We start from the raw sequence: 20413 nt of genomic DNA on the forward strand, positions 1-20413 counted from the left end.
GCCAATTTGAGATTTTGTACTATTTCATGCAGTGGTTCTTAAACTTTAGTATGTGTTAGAATAATACTGAAATTCTTGCTAAAATTCTGATTTCTAGGGACCACCTACAGGCTCTCTGATTCAGTAGGTCAGGAGTGGAGCTCAGATATAGGTATTTTAAGAAGACTTGCAGGTGATTCTGAGACCAAAAAGTTGGCAGATCACACTTTGAAAACACTTATTTAGAACTTAAAATTTAGCATAGGGGTGGTTAGAAGTATGGGCTCTGAAGCCAAGCTGCCTATTTATCAATGCCCAACTCTGTCACTTCCCATGATCTCCAAGAAGGCCAACAATTTATGCCTCAGTTTTTTCAGCTGTAAAAGGGGGTCATAATACCCACCTGACTGGTTTATGGCAAATATTAAACAAGTTAGTAAGTATAAAATACAGTACGTGGTACAGTTTGGGTACTCAGCTAACGTTAGCAATTATCAACTGCAAAGGAATACCACTGTTGCTTAAAAAAATGTTTAGTGAAATTTACATGATGTAATTCTGACATTACACATGTAGCCTTGTGGATTTTTGCAGTGCTATAGATTCATGGTACAACAAAGAAGAAAAATTATCTCAACATTTATTTCTATCTCAAATAATCTTTCACATACTTCATTTTTAGTCTCTGCCCTTCCTGAATCTCCTAAACATGGAAGAATTATTTGAAAATGTTAACGTGGTGGAAAGTTAGATACCATATTGGAAATGTTGACCAAATCGTGGCAAAGATGACCGTCATCCATGTTACAGCATTCTTGCCTATCAGCTCTTGGAGGGTGGTGTACATGATGGCCACTGATGGGGCCCCATTTATCCACCAACCCACCCACCCACCCACTGTACTAGTCCGCCCACAATATCAACTTCTCACAGTACACGCTCTGCACTGGGCACTTAGGTAGACATAATGACAAGGTCCTGACCTCTGGGTTGGTACAGGGAAAACAAGGATGGCAACTTCAACCCCTATAATTATCAGGTATTCTCTCTCTAAGAATATAAGACAGGTAATACTCTCCCCATTTTTATGAATGAGGAAGCTAGAGCCCAAAAAATTTACATAGCTCATAAAATAAGAAAGTTATGATTCAAACCCAGGTCTTTTTCCCCACTTACTACTCTGTCTTTCTGCATAATAGAAGAGACTATTAAAAATAAAGTTCAGACTGGGTGCAGTGACTCATACTGGTAATCTCAGCACTTTGGGAGGCCGAGGCCAGTGGATCACGAGGTCAGGAGTTTGAGACCAGCCTGGCCAATGTGACGAAACCCCATCTCTACTAAAAATACAAAAAATTAGCCAGGCATGGTGGCAGGCACTTGTAATCCCAGCTACTCGGGAGGCGTAGGCAGGAGAATCGCTTGAACCCAGGAGGTGGAGGTTGCAGTGAGCCAAGATAGCACCATTGCACTCCTCCTGGGCGACAATGCGAGACTCCATCTCTAAGTAAGTAAATAATTAAATAAATAAAATTCAAGCTAGAGATTGGAGTAGGAATCAGAGAGAGAGAGAGAGAAAGAGAGAGGGAAAGCAATACACTAATGATGCACATGAAGAGTAAGCTAGTGACTTCCAAGTCTAAATGTTTAGGTACCTCATTTGGGGGTATTTTAAGGACACAATGAAGACATTAACATATTGTACACATATGATGATTTGAGCTGTACAAATACGCAGAAGTAAACTTTATGGCAGCTGTTGAAATAATCATAGTAACATGATTCAAGTGGGGTTATTCAATGGTTGTAAGGAGACACTGAGAAAGGGTATTTTCATACTTGCTTTTGAAAATATGTAGGAGAACCATATCAGAGTAGTTCCATCTATTAAGCACCTACTCTGTAGTAGGTATTTTAAGTATGTTATCTCATGTAATTCTGAAAACTAAGAGAGGTAGGAATTGGCTTCCACATTAACAAAAGAGTAATTGAGCTTCAGCATAGTTTGTTCAGAAGGGCAGGACTTGTAAGTAATGCAAGAGTCACTATTTGAACCCAGGTCTGATTCCAGTCTGTATGCGCTTGATTTTACACCAGCTGCCACAAATTAATGGAACCAAAACAACTCTCATTCCTTTCTCTCCCAATTCTTTACTGCTAAGTCTGCTAAAACCTATTCTCATTACTTGACATTTCTCCCAAATCTGCTTCTCCTCATGTGTTTCATCCTTCTGTGACTCCCTTGGCAATCATCCCAATCAGCCAAGCTTGACTCCTTTCTTCCAATCATCCTCCCCATCCAATCTGTTTGCAAGTCCTGGCAATTCTAATTCTGTCTTCATTTTCATACCATTCCCCTCACTCCTTGCCAACAGGAACCACCTACTGCAATTCCTCACTATCTCCAGGTTGTTAGGTTGAAAGAACCAATAAAATGACCTCCAGTGATCCCTGCCTGCTGTTATTTACACCTTGTGGAATCAGTTCTCCTTGAGTGTGAACCAGGCTTGGCAACTTGCTTCACATATGGCACATGTGATGGTATATTGCTTCCAAGATTAGGTAACCAAAAGACTCTGGTTTCCATCTTGCTACCTACCCCTCTCTTGCTCTCTCACTTGTCTGATGGAAGCTGGCTGCCATGTTATGAGCTGCCCTATGGAAAGGCTTACAGGGAGGAACTGAGGCAGGCTCTGGTGAATGGTCATTGAGGAGCTTAGGCTGCCAGTCCAATAGCCCTTGAGGAGCTGAATCCTGCCAATAATTACCCCCAGATTTCTGACCTACAGAAACTGTGAGATAACAAATGCCTGTTGTTTTAAACTGCTAAATTTTAGATAATTTGTTATGCAGCAATAGATAACAAGTATGTTTTTTAATGGATATTCCCAAATCCAGGTATTGTTCATTTTTCTGCTGCCACATTAAACTTCTAGAAATACAGTTCTGTTTATGCCATTCCTGTGTTCAACAACCTTCAAAGACTTTCCATTTGCCTTTAGAAAATATCTAAGCTTCTCAGCTTGACAATGTTGATGGTTTATCACCAATTCCCAGCACATCAGGGTATTAGTCCATTTTCACACTGCTGATAAAGACATACCCAAGACCGGGTAATTTACAAAAGAAAAGAGGTTCAATGGACTGACAGTTCCACGTGGCTGGGGAGGCCTCACAATCCTGGTGGAAAGCAAAAGATACATCTTAAATGGCAGCAGACAAAGAGAGAATGAGAATGAGAGCCAAGTGAAAGCTGAAACTCTCAAAGAACCATCAGATCTCATGAGACTTATTCACAACCATGGGAACAGTATGGGGGAACCACTCCCATGATTCACTTATCTCCCACTGGGTCCCTCCCACAACACATGGGAATTATGGAAGCTATAATTCAAGATGAGATTTGGGTGGCGATACACCAAGCCGTATCAATCAGTTAATAATTAAAAAGTATTTGATAGTTGAAGACAATAATATATAATTCAGATATCAACTGAGGCCACACTCTTCCCTTGGGGACTAAATAAGATTGGCTGCAACCACAGATATGCATTTTGTAAAAAATCCAACACACTTCCCAAGGTATTTATCAGTTCCTGGTGGGTTGATGTTCTCACCTTCACCTCTAGCTTTTTTTGCTTTTGCTGAATTAAATCAGTGTATAGATGATCTCTCTATCCCACATGTGCTACTATTCCACATAATGTCAGCTCAGATGTAGAACTCAGTCCCTTCCCTCCACACCCACACAACCACACACATACACATTTCATACAAGATTGTTATGTAAAGTGGATTTTACTAGATTTTGAGGGGTATTTTTTTACAGCTCAAATAACTTAAACTGAGAATTAGACATCACTGTTAAAATATTTTTGAAAGTGAAAAAATAATATAAATTCATTTTGATTTGTCTTTGCATAAAGAAACACTGGAAAGATACCATAAAAACTAAAAGATAAATTATCTATGGGGAAGAGGCGTGGAATGAGGTGGATGGGGACAAAATTTGCACTAAGACATTATGCTGTATTTCTCAATATTGTTTTGATTTATGAACCAAGTAAATGTATTTTTTCAGAAATTCAAAATTAAAAAGTAAAATTTAAAAATTATTTAGATCCCTCCAATAGAATTCTTCTTCTTCTCCTCCTCCTCCTTCTTTTTCTTCTTCTTCTTCCTCCTTCTCTCCTCTCTTCTCTTTTTTCTCTTCTCTTCTCTTCTCTTCTCTCTTCTCCTTCTCCTTCTCCTTCTCCTTCTCCTTCTCCTTCTCCTTCTCCTTCTCCCTCTTCTTCTTCTTCTTCTTCTTCTTCTTCTTCTTCTTCTTCTTCTTCTTCTTCTTCTTCTTCTTCTTCTTCTTCTTCTTCTTCTTTCCCTTCCTCTTCCTCTTCCTCTTCTTCCTTTTTGAGGTGGGGTCTCTCTCTGTCACCAGGCTGCAGTGCAGTGGCACAATCATGGCTCACTGCAGCCTCAACCTCCTGGGCTCAGTGGTCCTCCCACCTCTGCTTCCCAAGTAGTTAGGACTACAGACATGTGCTACCACATCCAGCTAATTTTGTAGAGATGGGGTCTCACTATGTTGCTGTGGCTGATCTAGAACTCCTGAGCTCAAGTGATTCTTCTGCCTTTACCTCTCAAAGTGCTGGGATTACAGGCATAAGCCACCTCATGCTGCTGGATTCTTAATTCTCACTCTCCCCTCCCATTTCTCCTCCTTATCTCTATTTAGGGTTAAGTCCTTTCCTGCTCCAATCCAGATTTTTCTCACTTCAAATTTAGTTAAACTCTATTTTGTCCTTACTGTCAAATTTGGCTCTAAGTCTTTGCACATTAGAATCTCATAAATGTGCTTATATAAACAATGTCCAAAGAGAAACATAGTCATGGTACTTTTAAATACAATTCCTGCCTCACCCTCCCATCCCCAGGATACAGAATAAGAGGAGTCTAGTGAGGAAGAGTTGTTGATGAAGCTGTGATAGCACAGAAAAGTTGGAAGAGACAAAATCCATACGTAAGAAAAAAGAATATCAAAGGCAAATTGTGCTTAATAGAGAACTTTGCTTAGGGCCAACCTGATTGTGTTCTCTAGCCTTCTCCTGACATTTTTGTTGAGAATGTGTGTCCCAGATAAGTTAACAAAAAAAGCTTGCCTCTAGTGAAACAAGTTTTTTAAGTGACTTCTATTTCTCTAGTATAACTTTAAAATATTGATTTGTTTAATTGAGCAGAATATGCAAATGGTTAATAAACATGAAAAGATGTGCAGTTTCATCAATCATCAGGGAAATGCAAGTTAAAACCACAATGAGATGCACTGCATGCTTATCATATGGCTTACATGTAACACACAATACCAAGTGTCAGCAAGGTTGTAGAGAACTACTGGTGGAAGTGTAAAATGACACAATCACCTTGGAAAACTGGCAATATCCACTAAAGGTGAGCCTCTGCAGCACAAGAATATCCTTGGATCCAGCTACTTCCCTCATGGGTGTATTCCAGAGATATATGTGTACATGTGTCCCAAAATCTAGAAGCTTCTCAAAATGTCATTCAGTAGCAGAATGGATAAATAAATTGTGAATTTCATGCACTGGTCTATTATACAGCAAGAAAAATTAGTAAACATAATTTAAGTGAAAGAAACCATACACCACGAAGGTCTGTCTTAGTCTATTTTCTGCTGCTGTAACAGAGTACCATAGACTGAGTAAATTATGAAGAACAGTTTCTTTGGCTCATCATTTTTGAGGCTGGGAAGTCTGGGAACATGGCATCAGCATCTGGTGAGGGTTATCCCATGGTGGAAGGCATCGTATGGCAAGTGAGTGCAAAAGACAGAAAGGAAATGGGAGTTGAACTTATCCTTTGATTAGGAGCCCTTTCCCTTGATAACTGACCCACTTCCAAAACAATGGCATTAATTCATTCATCATGGGTAGCCCTCATGACCTAATCACCTCCTAAAGGCCCCATCTCTTAATACCGTTACAATGGAAATTAAGTTCTCAACATGTGAACTTTTGGGGGACACATTCAAACCATAGAAAATTCATACTCTGTTATTCTGTTTTCATAAAGTTTAAAACAAGCAAAACTAATCTGAGATTTGAGAAATCAAGAGAGTAGTCACTTTTGGGGAATGGCTACTTGCTGGAAGTGGGTAAAATGAGACTTTTGGAGTCTTAGCTAGGGTCTATTTCTTAATCCAGGTGCTGGGTTCATGGAAGCATTTGCACTGTGAAGATTTACCAAAGTGTACACTAATGATTTATGCATTTTTTCTGTATATGTGTTATACAAACAGTAAATGATACTCCAAAAAATGTTTTCAAAGACCTTACCAACAAGCTTATTTTTAGTATCTGGTATGGTCTGAATGTTTATGCCGCTCCAAAAGTCGTGTTGAAATTTAGTCCTCCTTGTGGTAGTGTTAAGAGTTGGAGCCTTTGAGGAAGTGATCAAGTTATGAGGGCTCCTCCATCATGGATGGATTAATGCCCTTATAAAAGAAGCTTTGGAAATCTGCCTGAACCTTCCACTTCTTCTTCCATGTGAGGACACAGCATTCATCTCTTTTTGCCCCTTTCCACCATGTGAGAACACCACAAGGAGGTGTCATCTTAGAAGCAAAGAGCAGCCCTCACCGAACACCCAATCTACCAGTGCTTTCATCTGGGATTTCCCAGCCCCTAGAACTGTGAGAAAATAAATTTCTGCTCTTTGCAAATTATCCAGTCTCAGGTATTTTGTTATAGTAGCACAAACACATTATCATTTATCCATATTTTTGAAACTGCCCACTTGAAATGTAAATTCCATGAAGACAGGCTTTTGTCTGTTTTTTGAATAAATATTTACTAAATAAATTAATGAAGGAATTAAAGTCAATTATTGACATCAAGGGCTAACCAATGACTGTCTTTAATTATTAAGAATGAATTCTAGTCTAGATACTTAGACTTGAAGGTATTAAAAAATTACCTGAACACAGTGATAAACTTTCCATAATATATGGAATATTGTGGGAGGCAGAAGAGCTTAACACTTAACAGCATGTGGTCAGGGAATGAATTCAAATTCAGGTTTTGCCATTCATTAGCTGTGTGACTTTGAGCCATTTATTTAACTCCTTCCAGCTTCAGTGTCTTCATGAGTGAAATGGAAATAATAGTGCTAACTACTCCACGAGTTAATGGGAAGAGTAAGTGAGAGTATGATTTTTAAACACTTAGCATACTGCTGGACATGTATTGAAAGTGTATCATAAATATTTTCTGTTATTGCTTCAAGTAATAGTTAATGTAGTCACAATGTGTGTATCATGAAGAGATTTTTTTAGTTATACCTTATGTTAAATTTAACTATAGCTTGAGAAACTCAAAAAGCCTTCATTCCCCTGATTATTTTTATTCTGCTCCTTAACCAGCTGTGAGACCTCAGGCAGGCCACTTCACCTCTCTGGGGCTAATTTTCCTCAGATATGAAATGAAGAATCTGAAATAAGCTATCTCAGATTGAAGATTCTGACAATGCTGATCATATATATATATATATATATGTTTTGGCTTCTATACCTTTCTAACTGCATCTTCCCACTATCCCCTAAACCCTTCACACATCCCATATGTTAATCAAAAAGAAGGGCTAACAATTTTAAGCACTCTCCCACCAGCAGACCTTTGCTTTTATCTCAGTAGGTCCATACCTATTTGGAGTGCCTCTTCCTTTAACACACTCTCCTAGATTTTGCCCTGCTGGATAGCATCTGTCTCCCTTTTAAAATCCCATAATACCTAGTCTATATGCCTCTTGTGGCAACTATCATTCTCTACCTTGTATTTTAGTTACTTATTTACATTTTATCTCTTATTCCAGACTCTGAACTCTTTTGAGAGAAACATACTTGTGTTGCCTAAGTGCACTTTGCCCATCATAGATGTTTATCAAGAATTTGTTGAATTCATTCACCTAAGACTGTTAATACTATCAAGCCATTCCTTATACCACAAAAGAAATCTAAGATTTTCTTTAAAATATCTGACTAAATGACCAATATCTTATTTAAATTTGAAAAATATTCAAAGTATCTGACTAAATGACCATCATTATTTTATAGCTCAACATGATCTGCATCTAGGTTTGACATGAGACACCTGAAACAACTGAATCTGGTAATTACTATACCATGGTGTTGTTTGAGAAAGGATGAACATACATATCTGTCTGAAAAAGTATGTTAGTTTCTAAGACTGAACTTCACTTCCTTCCTAAGTAGGGCAGCAGGGATAGGGCAGAAGAGCTGACTCTATTTGACTCATGTTGGTCCCCTTTCCCTCTCTGGCCTCCTGGGTATAACAGATGCAAAAAGTAAAAAAGGCTCTGCACAGTTACAGCTAAGCCAGGAGAACCATCCCCAGGGAGAGCTCAGTTAACCTTCCTTAGTTGCTAACTATCTTTTGCAGGTTGTTTCTAAATTAAGTTCTGTAGACTAGTGGCTTTCAATCTTGCCACGCTCAAAGCAGACTGCTCTTGCTCCTGTAAGTAATCCCTAAGGAAGTCATAGCCATGATAAGCCATGCGGGGGTGAGAACTAATCTCAAGACCGGAGGGGTTTTCAGGGTAATAGGTTTTTGTTTTTTAATGTCATTTTCAGTTAGAGCTGTAACATAATGATGTAGAAGGTCTGCCAATTAAAATGCGGGTATCTTTCAAACAAGAGCCTTCACAAAATGCTTTTCAAAGAAAAGACAGGTTGCCTCGGTAAGAAAATCATGACAGTTGACAGACAATCACTTATAAAAACAGGCAGGTGAACTGAGAACCTCTTTCTCTGTTTCTCTCAGGTTTCACTGCCTGAAAAAGCCAAATGTCAGACCTCTTGTTCTAGGTGGGGTTTCTTTGATTCACAGAAGAACTTTATCTTGTGGTGAATCATTGTTACATTGCCAAGGATGATGAAGGATATTCAGTCAGACATGTTTTGGTGAATTTATTAAAAGGTATCTCAATGTTGAGTACAGCCTTACTGGAGAGCAATCTGAAAACATTTATTCAAGGTTTTTAAATGTGTCTGTCCTGTGACCAAGAAATTGCACTTCTGGACATTCAACATAAAGAAGCACTCAAGGATTTATTCCAGATATGTACTTATAAAAATATCTGTATCGTAACTATTTGCAACAGTACAAGTTCGAAAAACCTGAATTCCCAACAATAGAGGTTTGGTTCAATTATGGTACAGTCACATGCTCAAATACTATTCAACTCTTTAATGTTATAGAAAATTGCATCTAGTGATGCAAAAAGATGTTCACGTATTTACCTTAAAAATATGTTATACCCCATTTTTAAAAACTAAACAGTTGAAATGTGTTGAATAATTACTGTGTGCTAGATATACAATTGGACCTCCATACCCATGGGTCCCACATATGTGTATCCAACCAACGACAGTTCAAAAATATTTGGAATAAAAATGAATGATTGTATCTGTACTGAACATGTTCAGATTTTCTCCTGCCATTATTCTTGATACAATATAGTATAACAACTATTTACATAGCATTTACATTGTATTAGGTATTATAAAGTAATATAGAGATATTTAGTGTATATAGGAAGATGCATGCAAGTTACATGTAAATACTATGCTATTTTATTTTATTTTATTTATTTATTTTTTTTTCTTGATTTACCATAATTATTATTATTATTTTTAATTTATTTATTATTATTATACTTTAAGTTGTAGGGTACATGTGCATAACGTGCAGGTTTGTTACATATGTATACTTGTGCCATGTTGGTGTGCTGCACCCATCAACTTGTCATTTACATCAGGTATAACTCCCAATGCAATCCCTCCCCCCTCCCCCCTCCCCATGACAGGCCCCTGTGTGTGATGTTCCCCTTCCTGAGTCCAAGTGATCTCATTGTTCAGTTCCCACCTATGAGTGAGAATATGCGGTGTCTGGTTTTCTGTTCTTGTGATAGATTGCTAAGAATGATGGTTTCCAGCTGCATCCATGTCCCTACAAAGGACACAAACTCATCCTTTTTGATGGCTGCATAGTATTCCATGGTGTATATGTGCCACATTTTCTTAATCCAATCTGTCACTGATGGACATTTGGGTTGATTCCAAGTCTTTGCTATTGTGAATAGTGCTGCAATAAACATACGAGTGCATGTGTCTTTATAGCACCATAATTTATAATCCTTTGGGTATATACCCAGTAATGGGATGGCTGGGTCATATGGTACATCTAGTTCTAGATCCTTGAGGAATCGCCATACTGTTTTCCATAATGGTTGAACTAGTTTACAATCCCACCAACAGTGTAAAAGTGTTCCTATTTCTCCACATCCTCTCCAGCACCTGTTGTTTCCTGACTTTTTAATGATCGCCATTCTAACTGGTGTGAGATGGTATCTCATTGTGGTTTTGATTTGCATTTCTCTGATGGCAAGTGATGATGAGCATTTTTTCATGTGTCTGTTGGCTGTATGAATGTCTTCTTTTCAGAAGTGTCTGTTCATATCCTTTGCCCACTTTTTGATGGGGTTGTTTGTTTTTTTCTTGTAAATTTGTTTGAGTTCTTTGTAGGTTCTGGATATTAGCCCTTTGTCAGACGAGTAGATTGCAAAAATTTTCTCCCATTCTGTAGGTTGCCTGTTCACTCTGATGGTAGTTTCTTTTGCAGTGCAGAAGCTCTTTAGTTTAATGAGATCCCATTTGTCAATTTTGGCTTTTGCTGCCGTTGCTTTTGGTGTTTTAGACATGAAGTCTTTGCCCATGCCTATGTCCTGAATGGTACTACCTAGGTTTTCCTCTAGGATTTTTATGGTATTAGGTCTAACATTGAAGTCTCTAATCCATCTTGAATTAATTTTCGTATAAGGAGTAAGGAAAGGATCCAGTTTCAGCTTTCTACTTATGGCTAGCCAATTTTCCCAGCACCATTTATTAAATAGGGAATCCTTTCCCCATTTCTTGTTTCTCTCAGGTTTGTCAAAGATCAGATGGCTGTAGATGTGTGGTATTATTTCTGAGGACTCTGTTCTGTTCCATTGGTCTACATCTCTGTTTTGGTACCAGTACCATGCTGTTTTGGTACTATACTACAAGGCTGAAGTATAGTATAGTAAGAAGTCAGGTAGCGTGATGCCTCCAGCTTTGTTCTTTTGACTTAGGATTGTCTTGGAGATGCGGGCTCTTTTTTGGTTCCATATGAACTTTAAAGCAGTTTTTTCCAATTCTGTGAAGAAACTCATTGGTAGCTTGATGGGGATGGCATTGAATCTATAAATTACCTTGGGCAGTATGGCCATTTTCATGATATTGATTCTTCCTATCCATGAGCATGGTATGTTCTTCCATTTGTTTGTGTCCTCTTTGATTTCACTGAGCAGTGGTTTGTGGTTCTCCTTGAAGAGGTCCTTTACATCCCTTGTAAGTTGGATTCCTAGGTATTTTATTCTCTTTGAAGCAATTGTGAATGGAAGTTCATTCCTGATTTGGCTCTCTGTTTCTCTGTTACTGGTGTATAAGAATGCTTGTGATTTTTGCACATTAATTTTGTATCCTGAGACTTTGCTGAAGTTGCTTATCAGCTTAAGGAGATTTTGGGCTGAGACAATGGGGTTTTCTAAATATACAATCATGTCATCTGCAAACAGGGACAGTTTGACTTCTTCTTTTCCTAACTGAATACCCTTGATTTCTTTCTCTTGCCTAATTGCCCTAGCCAGAACTTCCAACACTGTGTTGAATAGGAGTGGTGAGAGAGGGCATCCCTGTCTTGTGCCAGTTTTCAAAGGGAATTTTTCCAGTTTTTGCCCATTCAGTATGATATTGGCTGTGGGTTTGTCATAAATAGCTCTTATGATTTTGAGGTACGTTCCATCAATACCGAATTTATTGAGCGTTTTTAGCATGAAGGGCTGTTGAATTTTGTCAAAAGCCTTTTCTGCATCAATTGAGATAATCATGTGGTTCTTGTCTTTGGTTCTGTTTATATGCTGGATTATGTTTATTGATTTGCGAATGTTGAACCAGCCTTGCATCCCAGGGATGAAGCCCACTTGATCATGGTGGATAAGCTTTTTGATGTGTTGCTGAATCCGGTTTGACAGTATTTTATTGAGGATTTTTGCATCGATGTTCATCAGGGATATTGGTCTAAAATTCTCTTTTTTTGTTGTGTCTCTGCCAGGCTTTGGTATCAGGATGATGTTGGCCTCATAAAATGAGTTAGGGAGGATTCCCTCTTTTTCTATTGATTGGAATAGTTTCAGAAGGAATGGTACCAACTCCTCCTTGTATCTCTGGTAGAATTCAGCTGTGAATCCATCTGGTCCTGGACTTTTTTTGGTTGGTAGGCTATTAATTATTGCCTCAATTTCAGAGCCTGCTATTGGTCTATTCAGGGATTCAACTTCTTCCTGGTTTAGTCTTGGAAGAGTGTAAGTGTCCAGGAAATTATCCATTTCTTCTAGATTTTCCAGTTTATTTGCGTAGAGGTGTTTATAGTATTCTCTGATGGTAGTTTGTATTTCTGTGGGGTCGGTGGTGATATCCCCTTTATCATTTTTAATTGCGTCGATTTGATTCTTCTCTCTTTTCTTCTTTATTAGTCTTGCTAGTGGTCTGTCAATTTTGTTGATCTTTTCAAAAAAACAACTCCTGGATTCATTGATTTTTTGGAGAGTTTTTTGTGTCTCTATCTCCTTCAGTTCTGCTCTGATCTTAGTTATTTCTTGCCTTCTGCTAGCTTTCGAATGTGTTTGCTCTTGCTTCTCTAGTTCTTTTAATTGCGATGTTAGAGTGTCAATTTTAGATCTTTCCTGCTTTCTCTTGTGGGCGTTTAGTGCTATAAATTTCCCTCTACACACTGCTTTAAATGTGTCCCAGAGATTCTGGTATGTTGTATCTTTGTTCTCATTGGTTTCAAAGAACATCTTTATTTCTGCCTTCATTTCGTTATGTACCCAGTAGTCATTCAGGAGCAGGTTGTTCAGTTTCCATGTAGTTGAGCGGTTTTGATTGAGTTTCTTAGTCCTGAGTTCTAGTTTGATTGCACTGTGGTCTGAGAGACAGTTTGTTATAATTTCTGTTCTTGTACATTTGCTGAGGATTGCTTTACTTCCAATTACGTCGATTTTGGGGTAAGTACGATGTGGTGCTGAGAAGAATGTATATTCTGTTGATTTGGGTGGAGAGTTCTATAGATGTCTATTAGGTCTGCTTGCTGCAGAGATGAGTTCAATTCCTGGATATCCTTGTTAACTTTCTGTCTCGTTGATCTGTCTAATGTTGACACTGGAGTGTTGAAGTCTCCCATTATTATTGTATGGGAGTCTAAGTCTCTTTGTAAGTCTTTAAGGACTTGCTTTATGAATCTGGGTGCTCCTGTATTGGGTGCATATATATTTAGGATAGTTAGCTCTTCCTGTTGAATTGATCCCTTTACCATTATGTAATGGCCTTCTTTGTCTCTTTTGATCTTTGATGGTTTAAAGTCTGTTTTATCAGTGACTAGTATTGCAACCCCCGCTTTTTTTTTGTTCTCCATTTGCTTGGTAAATCTTCCTCCATCCCTTTATTTTGAGCCTATGTATGTCTCTGCGTGTGAGATGGGTCTCCTGAATATAGCAAACTGATGGGTCTTGACTCTTTATCCAGTTTGCCAGTCTGTGTCTTTTAATTGGAGCATTTAGTCCATTTACATTTAAGGTTAAGATTGTTATGTGTGAACTTGATCCTGCCATTATGATATTAACTGGTTATTTTGCTCGTTAGTTGATGCAGTTTCTTCCTAGCCTCGATGGTCTTTACATTTTGGCATGTTTTTGCAATGGCTGGTACCGGTTGTTCCTTTCCATGTTTAGTGCTTCCTTCAGGGTCTCTTGTAAGGCAGGCCTAGTGGTGACAAAATCTCTAAGCATTTGCTTATCTGTAAAGGATTTTATTTCTCCTTCACTTATGAAACTTAGTTTGGCTGGATATGAAATTCTGGGTTGAAAATTCTTTTCTTTAAGAATGTTGAATATTGGCCCCCACTCTCTTCTGGCTTGGAGAGTTTCTGCCAAGAGATCTGCTGTTAGTCTGATGGGCTTCCCTTTGTGGGTAACCCGACATTTCTCTCTGGCTGCCCTTAAGATTTTTTCCTTCATTTCAACTTTGGTGAATCTGGCAATTATGTGTCTTGGAGTTGCTCTTCTCGAGGAGTATCTTTGTGGTGTTCTCTGTATTTCCTGGATTTGAATGTTGGCCTGCCCTACTAGGTTGGGGAAGTTCTCCTGGATGATATCCTGAAGAGTGTTTTCCAACTTGGTTCCATTTTCCCCCTCACTTTCAGGCACCCCAATCAGACGTAGATTTGGTCTTTTTACATAATCCCATACTTCTTGCAGGCTTTGTTCATTTATTTTTCTTCTTTTTTCTTTTGGTTTCTCTTCTCGCTTCATTTCATTCATTTGATCCTCAATCGCAGATACTCTTTCTTCCAGTTGATCGAGTCGGTTACTGAAGCTTGTGCATTTGTCACGTATTTCTCGTGTCATGGTTTTCATCTCTTTCATTTCGTTTAGGACCTTCTCTGCATTAATTACTCTAGCCATCAATTCTTCCACTTTTTTTTCAAGATTTTTAGTTTCTTTGCACTGGGTACGTAATTCCTCCTTTAGCTCTGAGAAATTTGATGGACTGAAGCCTTCTTCTCTCATCTCGTCAAAGTCATTCTCCATCCAGCTTTGATCCGTTGCTGGCGATGAGCTGCGCTCCTTTGCCGGGGGAGATGCGCTCTTATTTTTTGAATTTCCAGCTTTTCTGCCCTGCTTTTTCCCCATCTTTGTGGTCTTATCTGCCTCTGGTCTTTGATGATGGTGATGTACTGATGGGGTTTTGGTGTAGGTGTCCTTCCTGTTTGATAGTTTTCCTTCTAACAGTCAGGACCCTCAGCTGTAGGTCTGTTGGAGATTGCTTGAGGTCCACTCCAGACCCTGTTTGCCTGGGTATCAGCAGCAGAGGCTGCAGAAGATAGAATATTTCTGAACAGCGAGTGTACCTGTCTGATTCTTGCTTTGGAAGCTTCCTCTCAGGGGTGTACTCCACCCTGTGAGGTGTGGGGTGTCAGACTGCCCCTAGTGGGGGATGTCTCCCAGTTAGGGTACTCAGGGGTCAGGGACCCACTTGAGCAGGGAGTCTGTCCCTTCTCAGATCTCAACCTCCGTGTTGGGAGATCCACTGCTCTCTTCAAAGCTGTCAGACAGAGTCGTTTGTGTCTGCAGAGGTTTCGGCTGTGTTTGTTATTGCCCTGTCCCCAGAGGTGGAGTCTACAGAGACAGGCAGGTTTCCTTGAGCTGCTGTGAGCTCCACCCAGTTCGAGCTTCCCAGCAGCTTTGTTTACCTACTTAAGCCTCAGCAATGGCGGGCGCCCCTCCCCCAGCCTCGCTGCTGCCTTGCCGGTAGATCACAGACTGCTGTGCTAGCAATGAGGGAGGCTCCGTGGGTGTGGGACCCTCCTGGCCAGGTGTGGGATATGATCTCCTGGTGTGCCTGTTTGCTTAAAGCGCAGTATTGGGGTGGGAGTTACTCGATTTTCCAGGTGTTGTGTGTCTCAGTTCCCCTGGCTAGGAAAAGGGATTCCTTTCCCCCTTGCGCTTCCCAGGTGAGGCAATGCCTCGCCCTGCTTCAGCTCTCGCTGGTCGGGCTGCAGCAGCTGACCAGCACCCTTCGTCCGGCACTCCCCAGTGAGATGAACCCAGTACCTCAGTTGAAAATGCAGAAATCACCGGTCTTCTGTGTCGCTCACGCTGGGAGTTGGAGACTGGAGCTGTTCCTATTCGGCCATCTTGCTCCGCCCCCCCATGCTATTTTATATCAGCGATTTGGGCATCCTTGAGTTTTGATATCTGTGGAGGGGACAAATCTCCTATGGATACAGAGGGACAACTATACTGCTAAACATTTATATGCACCTTATTTAATTCTAAAACAGTTCCATGAGGTAGGTACAGTATGCATTGCTTAACAATGGGAATACTGAGAAATGGATCATTCGGCAATTTCTTTATTGCACAAACATAGAGTGTACTTACACAAACCTAGATGGTCTAGCCTACTATGCACCTTGGCTATATGGTATAGCCTGTTGCTGCTAGGCTATAAACCTGGACAGCATGTTATTATATTGAATACAGTGAGCAATTATAACACAGTGTTAAGTATTCGTGTATGTAAACATTTAAAATGACAGTAAAAATATGGTATAAAGGATTAAAAAAAACTACTCCTGTATAAGGCACTTAACATGAATGGAGCTTACAGAATTGGAAGTTGCTCTGGGTGGGTGAGTCAGTGAGTGAGTGGTGAGTGAATGTAAAGGTCTAGGACATTACTATATACTATGGCAGAACTTATAAACACTGCACCCTTAGGATCCAGTAGGTTTATTTACACTTTTTTGTTTTTTGCAGACGGGGTCTTGCTCTGTTGCCCAGGCTAGAGTGCAATGGTGCGATCTCAGCTCACTGTAACATCTGCCTCCCGAGTTCAAGTAATTCTCCTGCCTCAGCCTCCTGAGTAGCTGAGATTACAGGCATGCACCACAAAACCCAGCTAATTTTTGTATTTTTAGTAGAGACAGGGTTTCATCATGTTGGCCAGGATGGTCTTGAACTCCTGACCTCGTGATCCGCCTGCCTTGGCCTCCCAAAGTAAAAAATTTTATTCAACATTAAATTAACCTCAGCTTACTTGAACATTTTTACTTTATAAACTTTACAATTTTTAAATACTTTTTCACTCTTTTCTAATAATGCTTAGCTTAAAACAGAATCAGATTGTACAGCTGTACGAAAATATTCTTTCTTTATATATTCTATAAGCATTTTTCTATTTTAACATTTTTAATTTTTAATTTTTTTACTTTTTAAACTTTGCTGTTAAAAACTAAGACATAAGCACATGTATTAGCCTAGTTCTACACAGCGTAAGGATCATCAGTATCACCATCTTACACCTCCACATTCTGTCCCACTGGAAGGTCTTCAGGGGCAATAATATGCATGGAACTATCACCTCCTATGATAACAGTGCCTTCTTCTGAATACCTCCTGAAGGACCTGCCTGAGGCTGTTTTACAGTTAACTTTTATTTTAATCAGTAGAAGAATTAAGTATACTCTAAAATTATGATAAAAAGTATAGTAAATACATAAATCAGTAACACAGTCATTTATCAATAGCAAGTATTATATACTATACGTAATGATACATACTGTGAAAGAGTTTGTGAAGGTTTGTTTACACCCAGTACCACAAACACTGTTGCATTGTGCTGTGACCTTACCATGGCTATCATGTCACTAGACAATAGGAATTTTCCAGCTCCGTTATAATCTTATGGGACCACCATTGTATATGCAGTCTGTCATTGACCAAAACGTCATTGTGCAGCACATGACTGTATTATTATTACCTTCATTTCACAAATGATGAATATGCTCAAGGTCACATGAGTGGTAAGAGGCGGAGCCACAGAAAATAAGTGCCTGCATGAGAGAGAGCAAGAGAGAGAGAGAGAGAGAGATGAGGGAACGATATTGAAAGGATCTAACAGGATCTGTTGCAAGATGTCTCTGATTATGAGTATTTTCTTCTTTTTTGTGAATATTTTCTATGGTTTTTTTTTTCAGTAATGAGCCTGAGTTGTGTTCATACTTGGAATTTCTTAGCCTCCCAAATGCATTTCTTCTCCTTGATTCTTTCAGGATGGCCTTATATATATGGGAAATAATTCTGGCTCATGTGATCCCATGGTTGGTGGAATGGTAGAAAGATGTGTATCCATGCGGTGTCTTCTACCTCTTGCCAGGCTCTGCTGCAGAGTGGCTGGTCTCAGTGGCTCCTTGAATGGGTGAATACTGAGTTGCAATGAATCCTATCCTACTTTTTGGAGAGTGTTCCACTGTATCTGACCACGTGGACTTTGATCTTCTTGCTCTCCACTGTCAAACATTTCCTCTCCCCAGACCCAGACTCTACCTACCAAGATGCTCTAAGAGCCACAGTGCTTTCCTAAATCAGCATCTGGGCACACCTGAACTCCATCACTGCTTTGTGTAAGCTGAGGCATTAACTTTTTAGCCCACTCCTGCTGGTACCTCTGTATCGTCTCTCTGAATCTTGTTGAAAATGGCCATATGTCTGGCTTCTCTTAGAGCCCTCCAGCCTTCTCCAGAACACGTAAGCAGGTAGGCTCCCTCTGGATGATTCTTCCCCCATTATCGTTTGAAATCTTCCTTCTCCCATAGCTCATTCTTCCTTCTTCTTTCTATCAGATCGGGAATTTTCTTAAATAAATCTTTATGAACCAGTACACCAGGATTTACTCTTCATATGTTGAAAGAGAGGATAAAGGAACTTTAAAATTGTATTCTTCCAAAATGCCCAGCTTTCAAAACCATCATTGCAAAAATCCTATTTTGGATGCCAGAAGAAGAATATTAACTTTATCTCATTATTTTCTGTTGCAACGATCTGAAACCTTTTCAGTAAATTAGTCAATTATTAAAAGGATGCCCTTGAAAGACATAGAGGAGATCAGTTCAAGAACATTCAAAAACATAATACCTGTATTTGAATTTTGTTTGCACATTCTTATAGAAAAGGTTAAAATTAAGCAGAAAGATTTTGTGGTTAGGGAACAGGACAAATTATGAGGGCTCTCTGAGTTATAAAGAGCTAAATTAGGAAGGGCTTGGGAATAATGGTCAGATATTTTGCCTTTCTGTAAAGGTTTGTAAAAAATACTCCAAAACATTTTTTGAGAATGCTAGGTGGTGGGCTCTGAATGTGAGTGAGAACAGAAAGGCAAATTTGGAAACAGTCACACAAAAATACCAGTCAAATATGTAGGATACATTTAAAGAAAAGTAAATGAAGCCAACTTACATGAACAAAAAACAGGTGATAACGGAGAACCAGGTGCAACCACTTGCAACAGAAGTTATCAAGTAGAAGGAGCCTGAGCTTTGAGGTCAAACAGAATGCAGATTAAATTCTAGCTTTGCTAATTGCTAACAGTATTAATCAGACTTCTCTCTCTTACCATTGGGTTCTTTATCTAAAAATGAAGATGGTAATACCTAACTTAATGAGTTACATAGAGAATAAAAATCAAATAATGAGTGAATGAGAGTAAATAACATGTTTGAATTTCTCATAGCAGTGTTTGGCATGTAATAATGCTCAGTAACTGGTGGCTTAACAATGCACACCATCATCACCATTATTACAAGAAGCAGAGAGTATATACATATTAAAATCTCTGGTCAAGGCCCAGAGAAAGCCATTAAAGATCATTATGAGAATGATGACTGGGAGCCAAAAAGGAAAATGGAGAGTAACACAGACACTTAAAAGTACTCAAAGTGAAGATAAAAGGAAAATGGGAACACATGTGGGTTTCATATGGCCATGGAACCAGGTGTGGCAGTAAAATAAGACTCCACACAACTGCATTTAGAAAAGTCACCTTGTTTTCTCTGATGAGCCACACAGCTCTGAAGCAAGAGGGAAGCAGGGGAGGAAGAAGAGGAGAAAAACATGGTATTCACTATATTTAGATTTTACACTGATTATGGTAGCCATGAAATCCTGTGCACATCCTCCACACACATCGCTTCAATATCCAGGACATAAAGCCTTTTCTGAGCACAGGATATGTTGCAACTTTGGTATTCTCATGTAGCTTCTGCACAGGCCTTGTGTCCCTTCTTGGTCTTCAATTTTCCCTCTCCCTGCGGGAGAGTTTTGACTATCAAAAAACCTTTACTAATTGCTATATGCCTAGTGCTGTGTTGGGGATGAGGCTTCTAACACATATTGGTGAGCAAGATGGCTTAACAGCTGTGTGTGGCATTTAAAGGACAGGGGAGGATGCCACAGTGAGGCTTTCTTTGTGAGAGCCCTCCAGTTGGCACAGTATCTAGGAGAGGTGCTCAATATTTACCTTCCATATAAGCCTGCTATTTTTTGTTGCTTCACTCTAGTTATTTGAATACGTACAGCCATCACCTGTTTGCAGCCTGCTGCCTCCCTCTTTGGGCTCTTTACTCCGGGAGCCCCACACAACTATGTGACCCATTAACTGACGTTACTTACTGGCTTGTTTGTTGTCTACCTCTCCACCAGGCAGGAGAGCTTTATGTGGGAACATTCCATCCTTGCATGAATAAAAGTTTGCTCACCTCCCCCAACAGCCCAATATATATGTCTGTTCCCACGCCATATATAGTTTCACAGCTGGGTTGCTATAATTATGACTGAGAATTATTTTTTATCTAAACTAAAATTACTATTTGCCTACAATCTTCTCAGCATGTTTTTTGTGGGGGAGGAGGGCTGAAATATCACATCTTCA

The sequence above is a fragment of the Macaca fascicularis genome, chromosome 5 (assembly GCF_037993035.2).
Source record: "Macaca fascicularis isolate 582-1 chromosome 5, T2T-MFA8v1.1".
NCBI classification, from domain to species: Eukaryota; Metazoa; Chordata; class Mammalia; order Primates; family Cercopithecidae; genus Macaca; species Macaca fascicularis.